The 25023-nt window shown below is 55.7% G+C and overlaps 1 protein-coding gene across 4 annotated transcripts in view; it reads right to left on the minus strand.

The window, feature by feature from the left end:
* CD82 (CD82 molecule) overlaps nt 1–24362 on the minus strand; it is a 51030-nt gene extending 26668 nt beyond the window's left edge. The window contains exons 1-3 of one of the 4 annotated variants that reach the window (XM_060606447.3): nt 24227–24356; nt 8059–8303; nt 3284–3356 (exon numbers count right to left, since the gene is read on the minus strand). The gene's annotated coding sequence lies outside the window, so the exon portion shown is untranslated. Of the gene's footprint in view, nt 1–2131; nt 2155–3283; nt 3357–8058; nt 8304–24226 lie in introns of those variants that run through there. The other 3 variants (XM_060606446.2, XM_060606448.3, XM_078433386.1) reach the window with 3 other exon arrangements.
* Between the last annotated feature and the right edge of the window lie 661 nt (nt 24363–25023).

Genomic DNA, 25023 nt, shown 5'->3' on the forward strand with positions numbered 1-25023 from the left:
AGGAGCGTGACTGTTCTCTTCTCCCCCCTCCAGCACAGAAGACCACAGGTTCTTCATGAACTTGTGCGGAACAAGAAACAGCAGAGGAAAGAGTCTCTCTTGGAGGGGAAGGGGGCGTGTTTCTCATGCTAGCCTGGCTAGGTCTCCTCCCTGTAAGTGACGCGGGACGCCCCGGGGGGCTGACCCAGGCTGAGCCCCAAGCAGTCTACAGACAGGTCACGATTCACTGGAAGAGCCTCGCGGAGCTCTGGCAGCGGCCAAGGGCCCGAGCAGCGCGCGCTGGGATCTTGTGCAACCGGAGACACACGCAAACGGTCTTTGGCAACCGTTGTCTGTCTGTTTCTAGGCAGTACGGGAAGGGAGTTTCTACACATTCCACTTCCACATCCTCTGCTCAGGCTGGGGCGCCAGGGCAGCCTCACAGGGTTGTGGGTGCTCAGGAAAGAAAGGGCAGTTGGCGGACGAGAGTAAAGTCTGGGCCCGCTGAGTGAGGAAGAGTGGCCGCCAATGAGTGGCACCGACTCCAGGAGGCCACCCGCGTCTCACGCGCCCAGAAAGCGAGGGAGGTGTTCCTATCCCTGGAGGCCGCGGCTCAGAGAGGTGAAGTAACTCATCCAAGCCGCACAGTGCCCAAGCAGGGGTGGGCTCCAGAGCCCAAGACCCTTCCCCTGTGAAGTGCGTCCTGTCTGAGTGGCCTCGACTATATAAAGGGATCTCTGGGGACGGCTGGGATTCCCAAGCGGGCAAGAAGGAGACAGAACCTGCTAAACTGGTATTCACGGATGCTCCAGACTCTGAGCAACCTCGCTGGTCTCGGGCACTCACATGAATTGTACTAGACATCGGGCAAAGCCCTTCCGTGTCCTATAAGCAAAGAAAGGCACAGAAGGGTGAAGGAGCTTGTCCCCAGTCACTGGTATGTTGACCAGCAAGGGCAGAATTCAGGCCACCTAACCCCTTAGGCCACCCCATCTTCTCCGGGAGGCAGCTGGGGAGGGGGGGTGGGGCTCAGATGTTAGAACAGGAGCCAGCAGCCCCATGACTGGCAGGCAGTTTGGCCAATCTGGAAAGCCCCAGAGGCTCCCTGGGGATCTCCTGAGGGAGGAGAAGGTGCCCAGAACCAGTGGCACACTGGCCAACATCCAAGGGTGCAAAGTCTCTCTTCCCTGTAAGGTACAGACATTTCCCCCTCAAAGCGACACGGAGGAGATGGGTAGCCCCAAGAAGGTCCGGGGTCACAGCCCAGGCTGAGAACGTGCCCCGGTGGCTCTGACACGGGGTGTGGCAGCAACATCAGGGAGCTCCCAGAGTTGGGGTCAGAAGGCCTGGGGATCTGAGCCTCAGTCTTCTCATCCACAAGACAGGCGGAAGGGCTGGTGTGGGGCGAGAGTTGGCCAACTGGGTCTGTGGAGCAAATCCAACCCACCACCTATTTTTTGTACAACTTGCGACCTAAGAACAGATTGCACATTTTTAAATAGTTGGGGAAAAAACATAAAAAGATTTTGTAGCACATGGAGGTGGCAAAAGTTGAATGTAAGGAACTGCAGTCAGGGAGGAGACAAAGGACCCCGGATAAGAGTTCAAATACTGGCTCTGCCAACACGTGGCCACAGGGAAGGGACTTCTAGGTCCTCGTTCTCCTCACCTACAGAGTGAGGGGCCTGACTGAACCCACTGCTGTAAACGGATAAGTCAGTACCTCGTACGGTCAGGGCTCCCTGGGCCTGTGTCGATCGGTACTTGTGGAAGAAGTAAGGGGTGAGGGTTTCATTTGCAGATGAAGTTGAAGAGAATGTTATGCTTCCTTGTGTATACTTTCCGTAAACACTGGTGGGTCTGCCCACGCCTCCTGGCAAGCGTGTACGGATGGCCGACGATACAAGGGAATGACACGAATGCGCGTTTTATTGGAAAATTCCAGAGCAGTCTCCGACAGCTGTCTGAGCAGTAGGTAGGAGGGACTGTTTTATGTTATACTTTATAGCAGGTAAATTGACCATTTCTAAGCAACCACAATTTAAATGGACCAAATACACCATTTTACGCCTAATCAATTTGTACTGAGAGATTACCGCGCTGATATTTTACCAACGCCTGTTCATCCTTCAAGACTGACTTCAGAAACCACCTCCAGGAAGACGCCTCTACTCCAGCCAGCCTTGTCTCTACCACCATAGTCACCTAGTCCCTGTCAACACAGATTGCTGCTTAGCCACGCCCCCTCTCCGCTTCCTTCCAATAGCTTCGGATACTGGATTCGTTGTTCCAAGAACAGGTTCCGGCGTTAGAGGGCCTGCCTGGGTTTGAATGTAATTCTCTCATCTCCCAGCTGTGTGATCTTGAACAGCTGACTTAACCTCTCTGAGCGTCACCTTACTCATTTTTGAAAGGAGGAAAATGAAACCCATTTGGAAGCTTTGTCCGGAGATTAAATTAGATAATGTGGATCAAATGCCTGGCATATGGTAGGCTTTCAATAAATGGAGGTTACCACTAGAATTCATGATGCTGTATGGTAATTGTCTACTTCATTGTCCATCTCCCCTGTGGACCGTGATACTTTGAGGGGAAAGACTATGTATTATTTATGAGACCAAAGTAGGCTCCCAGCAAATGTTGCAGAATCAAAGATGGAACGGGTGGCTGGACAGAGCCACGGATGGGGGTTGGCGGAGGGAGGATGCAGGGATAACTGGCGGGCTGGATGGATGGAAGGATGATGGACAGATGGATGGAGGGATGGGTGGAGGGGAGAATGGAGGGATGGTGAAGTGAGGAGGGACTTCCAGATAAAACACGTGGACTTTCAAGCGCCCAGCCACCTGAAAGGGGTCTGATACCCACGGCCCCTGAGTCAGCGGAGACTGTTTTTAGACCTCCTCTGTCCTCATCCAAGGGGTGGGGTGGGGGTTTTGTGGGGCGAGCTCCCTGAGCCAGCTCTGGGTGCCAGGACCCACCGCCAAGGCTCCTTCACTTTCCCCGAAGCCCCCTGGGTACAGGAAGCAGGACTGGGAAAGAGCCGGTGTCTTCGTGAGCACCGCTGTCCGTGTGGGGCACCTGAGAATTTGCACTCGTAGGGTAGGAGGCTCGGTCTGGCAGGGGCCCTCCAGCCTGACCCTGGAACACGCATGTCCCCAAACGGCCTCGTGGAAAACAGTTACGTGACAGAGCGGCACCGGCAGGCCCAGAGTGGGGAGGTGCGGGTTCAGTGCCCACTCTGGTGGGACACGGGGTACCGGACCCAGCGCGGTGACCGCCCTCCCTGGGCCCGCCTCCTCACCTGTGCGATGCCGGGCTGGAACCAGATCAGCGTTTCCTGGAGTGGCGCCTCACAATGAGTCCTCGAAGACGCGCTGTTAAGAACAGAAGGTTTGCTGTCACCGAGTGTGTAAAGTGCCACTTCTTCTCCCCGAGAGCCACCACACACTAGGCTGTTAACATCTTCAAGATCTGAACTGAAACCACTTTTCACTTAACAGCCCTCAAGGCCACACGGAGCACGTCTTGGGAAACGCCAGACCAGAGGCGCCTGCTCGGGGGCCGGCGCTAAGGATTCTACGTGCTGCAGGGTTCGGGGGCCAGGGATGGGGTGGGGGTGGCCTTTCCACCCAACAACTGTCCCAGACCAAACACCCAAAAGCCACACCCACCCACACTCCCTCTCCCTCCTCCCCCTCATCCCGCAGCCTGAAGGTGTCTCCTCTAGTCCCACACCTCACCCAGCCCAAATCTCACCTCCTGCCTGGACCAGTGCAGCTCCCTGCTGGTCACAGGCTCCACTCCTGTCCTCCCCCATCCCTCATCCACGCTGCAGGAAGGGGTTTGAAAACCGTAAACCAGACCTTGTCACTCCCCTGCCTGCAGCCCTGTAACCTTGACGTAGCCAACATGTCCCCTATAAAATCCAGCCTCTTAGGCAGCAGGCGGGGCCCCGTCTGGTTTGCCCTGCCCCTCCCCTGTCCTCAGCAACGCACGCCTTGGCCCTCCCCATACACGCGCTCATTCCTAAGGCCACTCTTTTCTGTGACTTGGTACACTAGGTCCTTGCCTGCTTCAGAGCCTTTGTCCTAGTGGTTCCCCCAAAGCTCCCGGCTGGTTCCTCCACTTCCTATAGGTCAAGGTCCCTCCTCCCTGAGGCCTTCCCTGAACACCTCATCTGCACAGCAGAATCCAAACATGCCAACATCCAGCCCCCGTCCCTGCCCCAACCAAGTTGTCCACGTCTCAGGTTGGGGTGAGGGGGTCTCCCCTGTTGACTGTAAGGAACAGCACCCTGGACACTGGGGCCTATCACATGGCCCGCTCACCGCAGTTAGCTTATTGGTTCACTTAGTGCGTCTAGAGCCCCCATTAGAACATGGCTCCTTCAGGGGAGGGCTGTGTCTGTCTCGCTCACCCCGGATCCCAGAGCCTGGAGCTGTGCCTAGTACGTGCTAAGCGCTCGGTATGTATTTGCAGGAAGAAGGAAGGGGAAGGGGGTGTCTGGGGAGCTCAGGAAAGATTTCTCAGAGGAGGTGAGACAAACCAACTTTGATCCTGCACCTGGAGGTTTCTGGTCCTTAAGAATGACGTTGTTGGTTTATGGGAAGGGGAGGCTGCTTACTCCCAAGAATGGATTTTAATCTCCTCTAGGTCAGAAAAGCTGGGAGCCCTATCCCTAGATGCAGATGGGCAGGCGCGTGCTTTCCCTGGGTCACTCACCCTGGAAAGCCAAGAGGTTCGTACTTCGCCCATCTCCCAACTGGCTTAGGGCACTGATCCCCAATCTCGGCTGTGCGTAGAATCACCCTGGAAGCTGTACAGCTTGCTCGTGCCTGCACCCCGCCCCCTCCCCGAGATCCTGATTAAATTGGTCTGGGTTACAGTCCAGACTACAGGGTCTTTTAAGTTTCCAGGGGATGCTAATGTGTTGAGACCCACTTCCATCGGCCTGGTCCCCAGCGTGGCCCGGTCCCTCTGCTTCCAGTGCGACGCAGGCAGGCCTGCGGGTCCTGGGGCAGCAGGGCCTGGCTGGGGAGAATCTCACACGAAGTTCCCTGTACCTCTGCTCCTCTTGCTAGAGGCTCACGCCACCCCTCCCCCACACAACACCAGGGTGATTTATCCCAGGAGGAATATCTGTTCTGCAGAAGACCTTCCAGATCCCCGCATTTCCCAGAGGGGATGGAGACAGCAAGAGCTCACAAGTCACACAGCAAGATCAGGGCTGACGCACAGGGAGGACTTGGACATCCCCAGGCCACCTGCTGCCTGTCCTGGCTCCCCGGGCCTTCTGCATAGACAGGTATAGGACAGTCACACGGCAGCCCTTCGTTCCCACCCCCGAGCTGCCTCATATGCCTCAGCTCAGCCACATCACCTTGGGAAACACTACAGAGCTGCCTCTGTCAGCAGATGGGCATAGTAAACGTACCTGCCCCACACAGGTATGAAGACGAACCACAGTCAGGTTCATGCATAGTAGGGCTCAGTCTGTGCTGGGCACCCTGGCCATCCCTCCCGCCCTCCCTGCCTGAAGATACCAAATCTGCACATCGTAGCCAGCTATGTGCCCCTGAGCAATCACTTCACCACAGTGCCTCAGCTTTCCCACTTGTAAAATGGACTGACTAATGGATTATGGCAAGGCTTCCAGGAGCTAATATCTGTAAAGTGCCTGGCCCCCAGGAAGTGTCAAATAAATGCTATCAAATTACAACAATGATGATTACTACCCAGAGTCATTGATTTCCTGACCAACAGTCCAAAGCGCTCTCGCCGGGGGTGGGGGGGGGGGGGGCGCGAGGGGGCTGGATCCAGCCTCCAAATGTATGCCTGGCCTGGGGGCCTCCGTGCCAGAGTGTGACCGCTGCTGCTCCTGGGCAAGAGGGTAGGGGTTAAACAGGGCAGGGCAGGGCTGGGCCGGCCAAGGAACAGGGCCTCTGACCTGAGCATGGGTGGTGCCTCTGTCTCTGAGCCTCTGGCTGTGTCTCAGAGGCCTGCCTGAGGCCTGGAGGTCCAGCCAGTTTGGTGAGTTGACAACTGATCTCACCTGATCTCACCAGGAACTCAGAGAAAGCCTGGCCTGGCTGTTGGTTTCTGGAAACCGGCCTATCCTGCGGGCTCTCCACCTGCAAACTAGTCCTCAGCCACTCAGCTCCCCAGTTCTCTGGACTTTGTCCTGGTCATCCATGAAAAGAGGCTGGTCACAGGTGGCTGTGTTTGTTTTCATGTGGGGCAGGTGATGTGTTTCCTGAAACCTCGGCTGGCTCCGGGGGCTGGCTTTTTGACCTCTGCATGATCTTATTTTTCATTCCCCAATCTTCCCTTTTGTTGTTGTTGTTGTTAAAAGAGAAAAGAAAAAGTATAATAGGCCGTTTCTCTGGGCAACAGGAAAATCACAAGGCCATAGAACGTGATTAGGCTCATGTTTCCTTTAAGACCTGAGTCTGAATCCCAGCTCTGCTTCCAACTAGCTGTGTGACCTTGAGCAAGGGGATCACAGAACCTCTCCGAGCCTTCCCATCTCATCTCTCACACGGGGGTACGAATGCCACCACCTCCGCCATCCCGGGTCAGAAGACACTCAGATCAGACCCTCCCAGGAATCACAGGATCTTAGAGCCCCAGGCCCTCCTGTTTGTCTTACAGATACGGAACCCGCTTCTGCCGCACCATCCCATGAGCCCAGGTGACGTGTCCTCTCCTAAGGACCTTAACACCTGGAGCTGGGACTGACTCCTGGCATTTGGAGGAAGAAGGCCAGGGGCACCCCAGGAACGCAGGCAGCCACCATGCCTGGCCGGACTGTGGCACAGGAGTAACAGCACCTTATAGTTTGTATCATACCATTCCCACTGTCTCTTATTTAATCTCTGTAACGAACCCCACAGAGATACTGTCATACCCATTTAATAGATAAGGAAACTGAGTCTCAGGCGTTCAGTGACCCGCCCAAGGCCACACAAGTAAGTGGCTAAGCTCCCTCCTCCTCACCTGCTGCCGAAGTGAATGAAGTAGATGGTGGAGCCAGCTCAGCCCACCCTTCCGCACCCCTGCCTGCCTGCCCCTCATCCCGCCACGGCTCCAAGGCTGCTTCCTGGCTTCCTGTCAGGAAGGAAAAGATCAGCCCCACCAATCCTGGCCAGAGTGTTCTTTCAGCGTGGCTGATGAGGCTGACAGATGTGGCCCTTCCTACGAGGCTCTGCTCTGAAACCCAAGCAATGAGACCGGCAGGCCATTAGCATGAGGAGGACGAGGCCACTTTACAGACGGTACAACACCAAGAAGCGCAGACACCTTGAGCCTTCCAGCCTCCCCACCTGGCACCATGCAGCCAAAGGCTCAAACTGAGGCTGAACCATAGCCTCTGACCTCTCCCTCTCCATGGCTCCCTTTCTGGACTGTTTTTGGCCTTCTTAGCAGGCTACTTGGGCCCCATGCAGACCCTGCCCCCTCCCAATGCTGGTCCTAGGGCTTATATATTTTGACTCACAGTGCCAGAAGGATGCCTTTGACATCACCTACTTTGTCCCCATTTCTCAGATGAAGAGACTGAGGCCCAGAGAGGACTATGAATCCCCACCCTTCTGGGGAATGTGTGTGCTCAGTATGTATGGTGGGGTAAGGGAGGGGATTGGTTAGAGCCATCTCTTTCCCAACCTGTTTCACATAACGATACATGTAGAGAAGTATCTGTTTGGTCCCTGGGGTGGATAGAGAGGAATGCTCCTGGTGTGAGTTGGCCAGCCCAGGGCTCTGTCCCCATGGGCTGAGAAGATAACCAACCATCTCAACACATTGGGGACATTCACCACATCGGCTGGGAAGCCCTAACTTGGAGGAATATTTAGAACTCTCTGAGAGGCTATCCAGGAGCCTCAGATTCGAGGGCCCCTAACAGGAAGACCTGGATGGGCCCTCAGAATTTAGCCACCTTCCGAGGACCCCTCCCCATCCCCGTGGCAGAGGACAGAACAATGAACCAGGTCACAGTATGGCCTTTGAATTGAGAGAGACCTAAATTCCAATCCCACTTCACAGAGCTGTATGACTTTTGGCAAGGTGCCTACCCACCTTGAGCCTCAGTGTCCTCATCTGTAAAATGGGGCTATCAAGCCTTGGCCGGGGAAATGGTGGGATCAGCTTGCCAAACGTTCGGATGCAAGCACACAGAGACGGGGGGCTGTGGGGAGAGTCAGGCGAAATGACTCCCCTCCTCACACGGCAGGAGGAGGGTGTGCACGAAGACTGTCCCTTGAGACGTAGGACACACACGGCTTCCCGCAAACTGCCCCAGGAAGGTTCCTGTCCCCGCAAACCTGAAACAGACATCGGGCAGAGGGAAGACCGATGGATGGCATGAGCGTTTACGGAAGCATCTCCGAGGCAGCGGTGCTTCGCTAACTTCAGCCAATCAACCCCATGCCGCTCGGTGAGGCGGAAAGCATGGCTTCGTCATCCTGGGTTATCAGCGGGGGCCCAGGAAGGTGGTGGCCCTTGCCCTTGTCACATGAGCTTTGCGTTCCAGACCCCCTAACCCTGGAGTCCAGGGTCCTGCCTACTTTGTGGCCCGAGGGGCGGCCCGGCCCGCCCGGGGGCTCCCAAGTGGCTGTCTCTGCTCAGAGTTTGCGTCCTGCACCGAGCCCACTGCAGGCCATTGAATCTCCAACTCCAGGCAGGCCCTGAGCCGGACACGGGGAGGAAGGAGGAGACCCCCCTGCCCTCAGGGAGTGCCCCGTTTGGAGGGACCCGGATGTGAACGGGAGCAATCACACACCAACATCATCTTAAAGCGGCACCCAGCCAATACTAACCAAAGCTGACATTTTTGCAGTTACCTGTCACCAGCAATCATGCCAAGCGCTTCACACGGCTCAGTTCACCCTTGCGATGACCCGACAAGGTGGCTTCTGCTTTTATCTCCATTTTACGGAGGGAGAAACTGAGGCTCGGGGTGGGAAAGGGACTTGCCCAAGGTGACACAGACCGTAAAGCTGGGAGTTGAACCCCACCAGTCCGACCCTTTGCTGTCATCTACACTGCCTGCAGAAACAAAGTTACAAATGATAGCCAACTAAAATAGTTTCGCCAAGGCCTAACCCAAGTTCACCGGGTTTTACAGTCTGGCCTCCCAACCAACTGAAGACATTCTGGAACCACACTCGAGAGCCAGGGACCAGCTCGCACACCCATCACAGAGCCTGGAGGCAGGTGGTTAGCAAAGGGTTAACCTCTGCGTCAGGGCTGGGGTTCCTAAGACTCTGAGGCTGGGTGCTAAGTGTGCCCTAGGGAGGCAATTAGGGAGAAGGAAGGGACCCCACATGGCATCAGGCAAGCTCTTTGGTCACAGCATCCTGTCCCTAGGCACTGGGTTCAGGAAGAAAGAAAAAAGGCAGCAGAGATGCTACCTCCTCCAGGCAGCCTTCCCAGAACATTCTCCTGCACAGACTCTTTCAGGGGCTGTCTGGCAGCCCTAATTATCTCGGCATGAGGAGTTAGGGTGGGCATCAGACAGCCGTGGGGTCAAACCCTAACTCTGTCTACTCCTAACTGCCACTAAACTTTTCTGAGCCTCAGTTCCCTCATCTGTAAAATGGACTAATACCTCCCACCTCCCAAGGCTACAGTTCTCAGCGCCTCTAGGCCTGAGAGGCATTCTGGCTCCAGGGATATTTGATGGGAAGAGCCAGGGACAGACACGGGGGCGGGGTGAATGAGACGCAGTCCAGGAAAAGTGCTGCGCACACGGGTACAGGGACTGTCTCTCTCATGGGTCCTTGGAGGGAGACACAGAAAAGATGGGGCCAAGGGTGGAGCGCAGGAGCAGGTCTCGAACCCCATGAGCTCTGGGGGCACGGGGGTCTTCCTGGCTGGGACCCAACTAAAGTGGCTCAGGCCAGGAGAGAAGGGAAGAGCAGGGCTCTCTGCTTTTTCCTTCAGTCCTTCCCCTCCCCTGCCTCTTTCCCCGTGTATCTGTCCCTATTTCCCCCCGTGGCTTCCTCTGAGCTTCGCCCTGGCCCCTGTCTCTCCCTGTGTTCAAGACCAGCTCTCAAGCCTCCTTCTCGTGCATCCTTCCTCCTTAGAGCCTCTGACGTCCGGAATGTCCAGGGCAACCTCACCAGCATACAGGCCCCCGGCTCCAGCCTAGCCAGCCTTCCCCATAGCAGGTCCCAGCTCCAGCAAGGAGCGGCCTGGGGAAATCCGTTTCCACAGTCAGCTGTAGGCATCCGGGACCTCCGAGCCTGGGATGAAGGGCTGTACCTCCCATGTGGTGGGTAGAACCCAAGCCCCAGGTTCCTGGGCAGGGTGATGGCCATTTAGGCAGCCCAGACACCCGACAGCTGGGGCACAGCCTGTTATGGCTCTATTCCCAGGAACAGAGAGCCCCAGGCCTGGGCAGAGCCAGCCAGGGTGGCTTTGGGTCTCGGTACCTCCAGAGACCTTCTGGCTTCAGAGGTACTTGGTGGGTAGGCAGAGGTAGACTGGTAGGGGGTGTTGCTGGGCGGGACAGGGGAGAGGTAAGGAAAGAGAGACAGAGAATGACAGGGAGAGAGGGAGGGACACAGATCCTAGGTGAAGGGAGCCTTCTGTGCATCCAGGACTCCAGCCCTCTCTGGTCTGCACAGGAAGTCCCCAGGGAAGCCTAAGGCAAAACCCGGCCAGGAATGAAGTCCCTGCTTACCCAAGCAGGATCCCACCCCAGGAGCCAGCCCAGCTCGGCCTCCCCCTACCCACCATCTCCTCTAGCCAACAGCCTGCCTCCCCTGTGGCCTCCCTGAGACTGGTGCCCTCCAGTTCTTACCCGCACTGTCCTTCCCCCACCGGCCATTAACAATGGCCCATCCCCTCCCCAGAACATTCTCCTCAGCCTTGGCCTCCCCCAGATTCTGGGAGCACCAGGCAGAGCCATGGCCGGAAACTGCCCCCTCTGAGATTCCCCTTCTGAGAAGTCTGGGTCTGTATCACCAGAGGGAATACTAGAGGTACTCACAGACCCCGAAGATTGCTGAAGCAGGCAGAGGACATGACCTCAGCCTGAAGTGGCTAAGCCAAAATGAGCACCCAGGTCCCAAACAGCCCCACGGAGTTCCCCAACTTGAGCCCTCAGGGCCCTGGGGAAGGGGAAGAAGAAAGGAACAGAGCTCAACCTGGGCTACCCTCTACCTTCTAATCACAGCTCTTCCCTAAACTTTAGTTTCCCTATCTGTGCAGTGGGGTAGGCCCTATGCCGGCTCCCGGATCTCCTGGGGCAGGAATCTAGGACCCTTCACCCTGGAGACCTCTACCTCCTCTCAACCGGGCTCCCCATTCCCGGTGGGCATGTCTCTGCAAGGCAAAATGTAGCCAAGACTGCAAACACCGTGGATGGGGGAACGGGGCTGGGTGGAGAGGTCATGAGTCCCAGCAGCGGGCCTGGGCAAGCCCCCTTCCTTCTCTAGGATAATAACAGTTCATTCCTGCCTTACAGGGAGGTGGGGGGTTTGAGGAATAAAAATGCTCTCGCACAATAAAGGGAAGCGTGTGATTACTATCACCGTGAGAAGGTCCCATGTGCAGACAGATAGGCATGGAAAGGAAAGGTGTGTAGCACTGTAGAAAGGGATCTGTGTCCCCAGTGGGCCCCAGGGCCAGGCTTGGCATTCCAAGAATTGTGAGCATAGGGACCTGCTGGGGGTGGGGGGCACCACCTCGGTCTCACAGTCAGGTGGGGCCTCTGGCCCGCTCCCCTAGACAGGCTACTGCCCCCAGGCAACCCAGCACACCAGGCCAGGAGCCAAAAACTCAATGGCCTGGTGAGCCTCCGGGTGTCCAGAGGGGAAGGGGACCGTTCATGCTGCACCAGGAAAACAGACAGGTAAATGAACCATGCTGGGCTCATGAGAGGCAGCCCTCAGGGCTTCGGGTCACCTGGATTCCCACCCCTACCCTACCAGGAAGGCTCCAGGGTGATCCTGAGAACGTAGAAGGTAGGAGTAACCCCCTTCTGAAGATCAGGAAACAGGCTCTAGGAGGGATTATGCCCAGGGTCACAACTTAGAACCAGCAGAGCCTGATTAAACACATTTATGTTTGGGGGCACCTGGGTGGCTCAGTCGGTTAAACATCCAGCTTGGGCTCAGCTCATGTTCTCGCAGTTGGTGAGTTCGAGCCCCGCGTCAGGCTCTGTGCTCACAGCTCAGGGCCTGGAGCCTGCTTCGGATTCTGTGTCCCCCTCTCTCTGCCCCTGCCCTGCTCGTGCTCTGTCTCTCAAAAATAAACGTTAAAAAAAAACACCTTTTTTTAAAAAAACCCACATTTATGTGTGCAGCTGATTCTGTCCCTCTGCCCAATCCTTCCTCGGTTATCAGCCTAGAACAGCCCCTAGCTAGAGCAGATACAGCGCAGGCCTTAGACCAAGGCCCAACCAGATATGGGCTCAAACGTGTTAGGTGGGTGGAGGCAGAATGAAGCCCGAGCTGACTGCAGGGGAGGGGAGGGGAGGGGAGGGGAAGCAGAGGCATTTCCTGAGCACCTCAACCCCAACAGACATCAGTGGTGGTAGGTACTTTGCACGCTTTATCTCATGCAAGCTTCACAAATGTCAGTGAGAAAAGTAGCTTCATTTTTAAGAGAAGGGAGCCAGAGGTCAGAGAAGATAGGGCACTTGCTCAAGGTCACCAAGTGTGAGAGCCACAAGTGTGAGGCTGACCCTGAGGGGGTCGGCCATGCCCGGCCCACCCAGACCCAGCACCCTGAGCCCTGCCAGCCTGGTAGACCCTTCAGGGGCTCAGACCTACAGCAGCCACAGCCCCTGGTCTCATGGCCTCAGGGAGGAGTTAACTAACCCGGTTAATTAGCTCACCCGCTGGGCAGAACCCAAGACAGCCGAGTTGGCTTGGCCAGAGCACATGGCTGGCCCCCGAGAGGCAGGTGGCTAGAGCTGGGCCTAGAAGGATGAGGAAGACTTGAGTCAGGGGACAGGGGAGGAGGTGAGGGCATCCGGGCAGAACTGCAGGGCCCAGACACCATTGTCTAGGAGTCTGGAAAATTCTGTACTGTGCAGAAGTACAGGAGGGCAGGCACAATCCCCAGGGAAGCCAGGAGCTGAGGTAGGAGGGACAGCCGGGCCGGACCCCACCTCCCTCCATCAGCAGGGGCCCCAAATGGCCAGGCAGGAGACGGTAACAGGGACAGCCCGAACCACTCCATCTTCCCTCCGCAGGCTCCTGGCCCAGAGCGAGGATCCCAGTCCAGTCATTTCCTAGAGCCCCTTGTACCCAAGAGCCACCAGCGCGGGGAAGAGTCCTGGGATGCCCAATGCTGAGGCAGAGAATAGAGAGGAGGCCAGAGTTCTCTCTCCTTACTAAGGAGGACAGCTCAGGGTGACAGACCAGGCTCAGGATGGGGAGCAAGGCAACACAGCTTTAAGTCCTGGCCCCAGCGCTCCGTCGCTGTAGGATCCCCGGGCATCTCACTCGCAGCCTGTCATTATCTATAAAATGGGCTCAGAAATAATACCCTCCCTGCACACTTTACAGGGTGTTGCGAGGTCTGCAGGAGTAAGTACGTGAGAAAATGTCCACTGCTAAAAGCTATAAAGCGTAAGGTATCATTAGCAGAAATGAGAACCCCCTGAGGAGGGGAGTGACTTCCCCAGGGTCACACAGCCAGACGGTAGCAAAGTGCCATTTGAACTGGGTCTCCCCATGGTGAGGCCAGGGCCCTCCCAGGGCGAGACGCCGAATTCCAGGGCAGCTGTGCCCCTTGGGCCGACCCTCTTTGCAGGAGTCGTGGGTAGGGCGTAGGCTGCCCCCCAGCTGTACTGGTGCAGGACCCAACACTACTCTAGACGAGGGGACCCAGTCTTGGAGTTCGGGATCGAAAGCCCAGCTCTGTGCCTTTCAGCTGTGACTTTGGCCAAGTTGCTACGACCCTCCATTTCCCCATCTGTACAATGGGGGCTGGCAGGGGGGTGACTGATACATGGCTGCACAGTGTCCAGGGCAGGCCCGGCACATATTAGATGCTCGACAGAGGAGGGTTCTCTCCTCGTCCTCTGCTGTGCCTGCCAGGGGGTGGTCGGGCACACGTTTCTGTGGCTTCCCAGAAAAATGTCCAGAACAATAACTGGGAATATAAACTGGTTGGAGAACACTAGATCTTAGAAGAAGATCATGTTACTGAATGGCTAGTGGGTAGGGGCTTGCGGGGGGCGGGGGGGATAAAAAATAGAGCAAGACCCTGGCTCAGAGACAGTGTGGAGAAACCTGCCCTCCAAGCCCCCTCACCTGGGGTCCCCTGGGGCAGGCACAGTGTTCAGGGAAGGCACCTCTTGCTCTGCCCCAGATCGGCAGGAGAGAAGCCCAGAGTGTGTGATATAGTGTAGGGGGTGGGGAGGGGTGTTGTAGGGGAGCAGGGAGAGGTGACAAGGACAGGGTTCCTGTATTGGTGCCCCTGCTGACTTTCAGGGCACCCTTGGACATATTAGGTTGCCTGTCAGAGCCTCAGTTTTCCTTTCTGTGAAACAGGGATGGCGATAAACATCTTATCCTCCTGCACATAAATATATAAATAGCACATACTGGAAAAGGTGACTGGGGTGGCGGCAGGCAGAATGTGAGTTCAGGCCTCACACAAGCCTTTACTAAACAGGACAAGGTTCCTACTGTCAGCAGGACCAGGAGCTGGACTCACCACACAGCCTCCCCTACTCCATGGATTCTTAAATTCTAATTCCCAGACCAGTATCTCCTAGCAACATATTAGCAATGCAACATTCCCGGGCTGCAACTCAGACCAATGGAATCAGAAAACCTTGTGGGTATGATCTGTGCTTTAACAAACCTTCCAGGAGATTCTGCCACATGTCAGAGTTTGAGAACCACTGGACCCCTCCCTGACCCAACTCCTACTCCAGACAAGCATCCTCCCACAGATTCCTCTTCCCATTCCCTGGCTCCCCGAAGGCTGTTGGGAAGGAACGAGTCACCATGGAGAAAGGTCATTAAATAGTAAAGAGATCTCATAATTAGTTAATGACACCACAGGCTCCTGGAAAGGAGACAGGAAGAGGGTCAAAAGTCAGACTACGATTGAAGAGGAAAAGCTCCCCCATATCTGTCTTTCTCTTTCTGTTTCTTACACACACACACACACACACACACAGAACCAGCCTCCTTCCTTCCATGCACTTGCTCCCTAGCACCCACAGACACAGTGCCCTCTCTCTCCGGTAGTGCTGGAGCTAAGTGTTTGGGGGGGGGGGGGTTACATTCTGGTGGATATTGGGGAAAGGGCTTATGGTCCTCAGACCATGAGTTTAAAACCCACCTGACTCGAAAACCACTTCTAGGAATTCACTCCGCGGAAAGCATTAGATTTGAGCGCAAGATATACGGAGGGACAAAGTGGCCACTATAGCAATGTGGAAGCTAATGAAAAATTCAAAATGGCCTAAATGTGCAACAGCAGGAGAATGCTCAACTGGGTCGTGGTAGATCCACGGGGTGTGTTGCTATGGAGCGGGGAAACAGGCTGCGGAAGAATATTGAATAACATGGAAAAATCCTCCCTCTACTCTGCTAACCTAAAGTGGTGGCACAGGACGTGGTTCCTATGGTATAATCCCGATTGTGTGTGTGTAGACACCGAACTACCCCCAGTGCTGCTTTCTGAGTTGTTATTGCCTCCTTTGCATCTATTCTCTAACTTCCAAGTTTTTCCACAAAAATTATGTCTTCAATAATTATAAAGCCTGTGTGTGTGTGTGTGTGTGTGTGTGTGTGTGTGTGTGCCCATTTGGTTCAGATGGAGACAGATGTTTTTTGAACAGTTGACAGAAATATCTCCTTCCTACACCAGAACCACTGGCCTGGGGCCACTTCTGCTGCAAGGGGGACTTGGTCTCCCCTAGGGAGTGTCCACATTCCAGGCGGACATCATCCCAATGAGCATGATCAGGACCATGAGTGGAATCTAAGGGAGGCTGGGTTTGTTCAAATTCTATACCATATGTTTTAAAAGTCACATCTGTGCAGAGATGACAGTTAGTGGGTTCTCCCGGCCTTGAGGTATGCAAACAAAGACTGGATGCTGTCCACTAGACTGGGCAGGTAGATTGACTCGATGAACCACAGACATGCCCACAAGACCACAATCCCATTAATGCAGGCACAAGCCCCTAACTGTGCGTTCCACTCTAAGCCAGGAACCCTCAAGCCAAAGCTGGGCTCAGACAGTCCGATCGAGGACTAAGCACATGGAAGCCAGAGGCCCTCTTGGCCCTCAGAGCTCCAAACAGTCCTGGAAAGCTCCTTTACGTCAGATCGGAGATCTCAGTCTCCGGGGAGGAGGACTCTGTCATTTCTCGATAGGAGTGGCAGGAGCAGCCTTCATTCATAACCACCTTCATCAGTCTCTGGCTTTTACTGAGGGTGCATTCTGCACTGTGCCCACCGCTAAGCATTTCACCCATATCCATTACCTCATTTAATCCTCCCAAGGGCAAGCCGTGGTAGACGCACCACTATTGTTACCCAGCTCACAGATAAGGAAACCACAGTTCTGAGCGGTTGAGACACTTGCCCAAAGGTGAGCAGATGGTGGGAAGAAGAGCTGGCCCCGTACCTAAGCCCCCTGCTTGCAGCTTGTCCCCAAGGGATTTGATGCACGGTTTGCAAAACCAGCTACACAGTCTCCCGGCAAACGAGGAGCCTGCTGCTCAACCGTGCCAGGAGCGGGTGTGAGGCAGAGACAAAGGAGATCAGAGGATCTTTCCGAGAGCCTCTAAATGCCCAGCGCGAGTAGACGACACACCCTCCCTGCCCCAGCTGCTCCTCCGTTATGTGTTCAAGAGAGGTCGGGGAGGTGAGTTGTCTATGCAAAACCACAGTGACCCAAGGACTAGCCACCCACTCACGTCTGCAAGGACCTCAGACAAATCAATCCCCCCCCCACCCCCACGGAGTTTCTATTTTCTCTATACACCAGGACATCTCATCAGGTCCCACCGCAAAAACATTCTGATAAACCGTCTCTCCTGAAACAGCGGGAAAATGATTTTCCAACTGTAGCATAATTATTCATTGCTACCATTATTATAAGCAACGACAAATGAACACTTCGTGAGCGCTTACTGAATACCCAGCATCATTCAAAGAGCCTTATGCTTATCAGGGGAACGAACATTCCCCTCCCCACTTGTTTCTCCGTGGAGGGACCTCTACCAGGAGAACACCTCTGGTCTGGCTCTGCCCCCTCCTTTACTTCCAGACCCCAACAGTGGCTTATGTGATTGGCTCATCTAGGAGACGCGCTGGGCGTGCTCTCTGTGGGGTCCCGCCTCCCCCAGAGCCAGGCTGCCTGCATGAAGCCTTCCATCTGGGTTGCTCTCTGTACTACCACCTGCTCCTTGCAGCGAGGTTGGCCCCTGTCCAGCGTTGCCTGTGACCAGACAGGTAACTCTGCCAGCTCGAGGGCAGACGGTTAGCAGGCCCTCTGGGCCCCAGATCGAAAGCCACGTTTTCCGGCCAGCCTTCTCAGTAATGACACTTCCGTGTGGAGCTCCCATCTTTGCCATCTGTTTTCATTTGGTTCCAAATTCAGGAGAAGCGGGGTTCGCTCTAAAACCTCAACATGTGTTAAGCTCCTGCCCTGATTAGCTATTACTACTCTCATCCCTAGTTTACACATGAGGAAATTAAGCCCTCTGGTGTCGGCTGTTGAAAAGTTTTCTAAACAAGCATCACTCAGAGCGTATCGCCCACCATGGAAGTCGTAGGACACGCCCATGCAGAGCAGACTCTTCTCTCCCAGGCTCTGGGGCCCTCCACAAACACTCCATCTGTCTTCTGAGGCCTGACAAATTGATACTCAACTTCAGACCAAACCCACCCCCTTTGGGGGGAAAAAAATGACATATATATAATTTATTAACAACAAAGACCTGAATTGGACCCCAAGTTCACGGATACATTTTTGTTTAACTATGTATAGCAAGTTCTTTGATAGCTGTATTGTATAAGTGTGTTCCTTCTTTCCGGAGCATAAAAACATGGAAGTCGTTGCAGACGATTCAGAAAATGGGGAAAAGTAAAAAAAATAAATAAATAAAGGTCTGTAACCTGATCTGTATAATCCCATTGTTATGTGAGTATTCAAACGTACTTTTCCATCCACTTTTCAGCCTTGAGTACAGTCATGGGATGGGGCGGGGGGTGGGGGGTGTAGCCCTAGCATTGTGTGTCTGCAGTGCCTCCTTGATGGCATCCGGGACTCACCCACCCACAGTAGCTGTCCCGGTGCAGGAGAATGGGCTGGGCACCCAGAGTCCTCTTTCTGAATAAAACCCTACAAGCACCCACCATGATTCTGCATGTGCCTCACTCGCGAAAGCCAAATGCAGCAAATGCAGGGTAATAGTTAACAGTTAACCCCATGACGGGCTGTAACTCGCCCAGGGTCACGTGGCAGGTAGAGGACGGGCTGGGATCAGAACCTGGGTCTCCTGATCCCCAGACTCAGGCTATTCGCCAAGCTTTCCTGCCCCCGCCCCAAGATTGAAATCCTGCTTCCTATTGATAATAGCACCACTACCAAAACGAGCTGATATATATACAGCACCTACTATGTGCCGGGCACACATCATAAGCGCTTCACATACATTAATTCAGATCATTCTCAACAACCCTATGAAGTGAGTACTATCATGATCCCCACTGTAGATGCTTAAACCGATGCACAGAGGGGCTAAACACTTGCCCAAGGTCATGGCCAGCAGGTAAGCGGCAGGGCCAGGAATCATCCTCAGGCACTTTGGTTTGTGACATTGCTTATGGTTCCTTCCCAACTTGCGCCAAGCCCAGCTCTACCCCAGGCAGGCTTCTGGAGCACTTACTGCCTGAAGAATTAGGAAACCTACACGGAAGTTCACCTCCCTGGACAAAGTCGTTCTGCAACTCCACAGAGAAGCCAGGATCTGAGCCCAGACTCCCTAACCCCCAGACTCTGACGCTTTGTCCACGTTCCTGCATTGGCTCTATAAGCCTAGGTCCAGAAACAGATCACCCCTCAACCCAGCAAGGAAAGTCAGGCACAGGACCCAAAGAAGAGCCAGAAGCCCTCCTGTGGGGAAAGAAGCCAGAGTGAGGTGCCTCCCAGAATTGCACAGCTCATGGCCTGCAAAGATGCTGTCACGGATGGCCTCCCAGAGGGCCCCTCTCCTCCCCCAGCCCCGAGTCCGTGCCCTCACAGGGGAACAGCATTTTACCCCAATAACTGCTGACTTGAAGGCACCTTTTCTGGCTGAGTCAGGGTTCACTAAGGGCCAAAGTGGCCCCTTCACTACTGGAGCTGGAGGAAGTCGGGCTGTTCCCCTCTCAGGAGGGGAAAGGCCAGGCCTCACAAGGGAAGCTGAAGCCCTGACTGAAGCCATCCCATGCCAGCCAAGCCGATCTCGCCTCCCTGGACCCGGGCTCCAGGATCGAGAGGGGCGGGGGCAGGGGGGCGGCTGCGCAGGCATCCAAACCCTGCTTCCGGGCTCCACCTTTGCCAGGCAGCCACCAAGGATCTGGCACCGAGCTGGGTCCTGCTGGGCCACCCCAAGGAGAATCACTTACTTATTCATTCAACCATCACTTCCTGACAGCCTGCTGTGTGCCAGGCCTTGTGCCAGGAGTCAAGGATACAGAGATGGACAGGGCGGTCCCTTCCTGGGAGAGTTCACAGAGACACTCCAGATTCCACAAAATAACATGAAGAGGAAAGTACTCAGTGTAGACAAGCACGGGGTGGTGGGGGGCGGGGGGTGTAGGGAAAGGAAGGGCTTGGAGAAAATCTGCCCCCCATCTTCGGACCTGTTTACCCTCAGAAAGCTTAGAGTGCCACTGGGGAGGCGCATGCTTTTGGCCTCATTTCATGCTATGAGGTCATTACCATTACCCAATTCACAGATTCAGAAACTGAGACTCAGAAAGGGTCACAAAGCCAGCAAGGGGCAGAGCCAAGACTCTAGCTCCAAAGTCCAGCTTTTGGCCACCCTGTTCTACTATCTCCCTAATCTGCAGACAGACAGAAGGTAGGAAAGTTGCTTCCGGTGGGGGAAGCAAGGGAGAGAGGTGGGCCCAACTCTTGCATGTGTGAGAGCCGTCTCCCAGTTCCACGCTATATGGAGACAGGGGCGGGGGGGGGGGGTGCGTGTGTGCATGTGCTCACATGTGCCCTACTTTACAAACACAGATCCCAGCCTACAGAACTTCCTAAAAGCCAAGTAAAGGATGGGTCACCAGCACAGAAGGGAAGGAAGCCCAGAGAGAGAAAGAACTTATCAGAGGTCACGCAGCCGGTAACCAAAGGAGCTGGCACAAAATCTAAGAACCAGAATACGGGCCTCTTCCCTCTCCTCAGCTGTGTCTCCAAGTCAGCACAGAGTGAATCAGCACTGACAGGAAAACCATAGTGTAGGGGGAACCCCAGGTGTGAGTCAGGAACCCGCCAGCCCCCAGACAGCAACTGGGTCTGTGACATAGGCCCCGAGCCTGTGGTTGGCCACCTCGCAGGCAGCATCGGGGGACAAGGGCAGGAGGAAAGCAACGCACACCACACTGCAGGCCGTGTTTACCTCTGGGCTTCCCTCCTGGCTCCTCACATCCAGGCTTAGAGGAGGGGAAGCTGGTGGGCAGGGCAGTTCCTGCTGAGATTAAACAGACCCCCCCCCCCCCCCAGCCCCAGCCCTGGCCCCATCCTGTCCCACGGAGGGGCCCAGGCTCTTCCCTCCCTCCCACCTTTCACGGAGCCAACTCCCGACTGTTTGATGCTCTTGATTAAGTCATAACCGCCCCCTCGGAGCTTCTCATGCGGTGGAGGAAGTGGGTATAACGGTTTGGAGCCAGGGGTCAAGGCCAAGCCAAAACCCAGGGGTGCCAGCTGGGCCCAGATGCTCCAAATCCAAAAGAATGCTCAGGGCTTGGCTCCAGTCTTCAGGTGGACTGGGGTTGGGTCCCCAGGGTGGGGAAGAGTGAGGAGGAGGTGGGGGAGCTTCCAGGCGGTGGCTCACACGTCTGTCTGAAACTTCGAGAGAGGGGACTGCCTCATATTGCAGAAACTTCACAAGAGCCAACCAAAATTCAGCGCCCCCCCCCCACACACACACGCGGGAAATGTGTCCCCACTGGCTAACCTCTCACCCCAGCCCTCCTGGACTGCAGCTAGGAGGGGGAGAGCCACGGGCACTTCTTCCCATCGACCTTGCTCTCACACCCACCGCTGATGGGTGCAAGCTCCTACCACTTGGCCCAGATGCCTCCCCCGTGGGCAAGCACAGGGCCTCCCTGGGCGGCTCCCTCCCTATCACTCTGTAGCATGTTATCACCCTCCCCAGCACCTCTGAGCCCCTGCTGTGCACCAGGGTCTAGGCTGGACGGGGAAACCAAGCAAAACAGGGCATCCATAGGGACCCTTTCTCCTCTTCCCACGTGACCCTGGCTTCCCTCCCACCCCTTTGACGGTGCCCCTTCTTTCACGCCCGGCTCCTTCCCCATCACCACAGCCATCAGATCATTCTCCCTTGACTCCTGGGGTCCCTCACCCCAGCACATCAAGCAAGGCTGCCTTTCCTGAAGAGCCCCTCTGATTATGTCACTCCCTGGCTAAAAAACCTTCAGTGGCTCTCACCTTCTACAAATCAGATCTAAACATTTCACCTTGGCATTGAAGGCCTTCCGTGAGTTGACCCAACCTACCACCCCCCCCTTCACATCCCCGCACGATTCCAATTCTTCAGCCAGACTGATCAACGCAGCGATTTCTTAAAAATTCCCTCAACCCACTGACCTCCTGGACTTTGCCAAGGTATTTTCCTCTGCCCAAAACTTTCACTGGCGCTGCTGAAACCTTCCCAATCCTGAAGACCCACCCAAAACTCCACCTCCTCCATGAAAGTTCCCAGTAATACTTTCTTCATTTATCTCTTATCAGAGTCACTGGTGTCCCTTCCCAGACCGTAAACAACTAAGGATGGGGGCAATGTGTCATCCTTCATCATTCGTCATGTGAGCTGGTGGGGTAGTGGGGAAGGCTTTCCAGTATTTGCTTACTAAGTTCTGTTTGAGACGAACGTCTTCTCCTCCCCCATGGGCTCCACCTACTGACCCTCTTCCTCCCACCACACCACACTCTAATCTTATGCCATTCACATGCTTGGACAGGGGAGTCTGTGGCCCCAAGTCGATCCAACCCAGGACTTGGGAGCCCAGGCAGAAAAATGTTGCTCAAGTGTCAGCAACTCCAGGAAGCCCCTCTCCCTCTGCTCTGGTTTCTCCATTGTCTCGCTGCTTCTAAGCACCCTCCCCTCCCATAGACACAGACACTGTCTCCTCCATGCAGTGCAGCCTTCAATCAGCCTCCGTCCCATACTACTTTCTAGCTGCTTCCAAAGTGTAGGGCTCATCTCCCCAGGACATTCAGGGAGTCGACATGCAGCACCCCCAGTCTCCTTCGGTGCCCAGCCTTGATCAAACAGTTTATGGGACGCCCGGGTGGCTCAGTGGGTTAAGCATCTGACTCTTTGATTTCAGCTCAGGTCATGATCTCGAGGTTTGTGAGTTGGAGCCCCGCTCTGGGCTCCGCCTAACAGCGCGGAGCCTGCTTGGGATTCTCCCTCTCTGTCCCTCCCCTGCTCTCTCTCAAAATGAATAAAATAAACTTCAAAAAAATCTTAAAAAAAAAAAAAAGCAACAGGTAACACACTAACCCTCACTCTCACCCCAAGCCAAGTATGCAATGGAACAGCTGGATTCCAAACACTAGAGCAACAGACTCATGAAACCTCATCTGGCACCAAGCCCTGGATGTGAGTTATCTTCCCCAGCAGGAGCATGGTGGGGGTGGGGAAGCCCTCATTGTCAGCAACTCAAAATGAGGGCAGAGCCCAGGTCTGGCTAGGTCACCTCTGTATCTCCTAGCTCCATCTAATATATAGTAGGTGCTCAGTAAACATTTTGGGCTTTATTGAATTGGACAACCACCAACCTCAAGCACTATTGCAGAAAACTCAGCCACTCTTTGGTCCAGATGACACACTCCCCAAACCTGAAATGGACAAAGTGATGCGGACCCTTTCATCCGCATGAAAGGGTGGCAATTTCTGGCTCTCACAAGGTCAGGAGGGGCTGCAGCCAGGATCCGGCCCTCCAAAACCAGGCTCGTTCCTAGGCAGGAAGCCAGCCCATCATCACCTGCCCATCTGCATCAGGGCAGCTGTCATATAGTGAGGCCTCGCTGGGTGCCTGGTGCCTTGCTAAACACTGTGTATACATTATTCTATTTAGTCTTTGCTGCTGCCGTTGGGTACTGTCGTTACTCACATTTTACAGATGAGGAAACTGAAGCTTGGAGGAGAATGGAATCCTAGCCAGTTTGGTCCCAGGGCCTAAGATCTTGACCACTGAACTAGACTGCCCAGCTACCACAGCCATGGCACAGATCTACTACCGCCAGGAACAGAAATCCAAGAGCTAACCTTGAGCATGCAGCAGCAAGAGCCCTGGGCCGGGGGCTTGACTCTGGGCCCACAGTTTGGTGGGGCTTTCCCTTCTTTTCCCCACTCACCCTGGTAAGAACTTGTCCCCTGGTTTCCAACCAGGGCCTCCCAGGCCAGCTCACCTGGAAATGCCCCAGGAGGGTGACAAAAGCCCCACCGAGGTTCTGGTCTGAAGCTTACTGGGATCTCAGCGCTGGGGGGAAGGGGAGACTGAAATTTCCCTGATTTAGGCTGCTTCCCAGGGCTTGTGGGCTCAAGGGCCATGCGAAGAACTCGTGTGATCTCTAAAGTAATTCGCCTAACGCTCCAGGAGAGTTCACCTGGCTCCGTGCTGCTCGGCAGGGAGAGAAACCGCAGTTGGGCAGCGTTGTGAACACCCTTCGCCGAACTGCAGGCTGCTCTCATCTGCCAGCCCGCACCTTCCAGGGTTTTTGTGAGAAAGGGCAACAAGGAGCACCTGGTTCAACCTCCTCGGTTTACTGAGCCCGTTAAGTCCCGACCCGGGTGGGGGGTCGGACCCGGGGCCACACTGCGGGTACGTGGCGGAGCTGGAGTACTGGGGGGTCAGGACTCGGAGACTTTATGCTCCCTTTCACCCACCAGCTGCCTCCGTAGCCCTATCTGTCACTTGTTCCGAGAAAGCTGCCCGAGCGGGCTCTGGAAGTGGGAACGAAAACTAACTTTGCTATTGTTTGTCCGGCCGGCCTCCCCCCTGCCCCTTCTCACCGGCTGGCTTTGCTTTCTGCTCGGCGCTGCAAGCCGCAAGCCCCTCGCCGTCCGACTGCGCAGCCCTGGACTCAGTCTCTCTGCGGTCCCCCTCCCGGCGGCCGTCGGGGATGGCTGCGGCGGGGCCAGGCCCCGCCCTCCTGGAGGACACGCCCCGGGCACGCCCCCTGCCCTGCTCCCGGGCCCCGCGGGAATGTAGTCGGCCCCGGGCCAGATCCGGCTCCGCCCACCAGGCCTCCGGTGCAGCCGCCCAGCGGGGGGTGGGCCCGTCTCTTGCCCCGCCCCTCTCCGTTATGGCCTCCCTAATTCAGCCCGGTAGCTCCGCCCCCGGGCCCGCCTCCTCGACCCTGTCCTCTGCGCCCGGAGGAGGCCTGCCTCCCTACCTTGCTAGGCGAGCGCGGGAGCCCGGCTGGTGGGAAGCCCCAACACAGCGCTGCCTACCCGTCCCGCCCCTCCTCGGCCTTCCTCAGCTGTCCCCGCCCCCCCCAGACCCTACCGCCACCCCGCCTGGGTCACGATCTCCTCTCGGCCTACCCCAGCCCCCTTGGGGGAGGCGCCCCCTCCCCAGGCACGCCTTTCCCCGCCTCAGCGCCTCCCTAATCCTGTTCTGCCCTGCCAACCTCAACCTGGGGCGGGCCGGCCTCGGGCCCCCAAGCTGGCATTCCAGGGCGGGTGCGTCCGGGTGCGACCGGGGACGGCGTGGGAGCGGTTTGCGTTCCAAGTCCGAGCCTTTATCAGCAGGCGACCTGGGCCCGGGCACTTTTTGAGAATACTAACAACTACTACCGACTGGACTC

The sequence above is a fragment of the Panthera onca genome, chromosome D1 (assembly GCF_046562875.1).
Source record: "Panthera onca isolate mPanOnc1 chromosome D1, mPanOnc1 haplotype 2, whole genome shotgun sequence".
NCBI classification, from domain to species: domain Eukaryota; kingdom Metazoa; phylum Chordata; class Mammalia; order Carnivora; family Felidae; genus Panthera; species Panthera onca.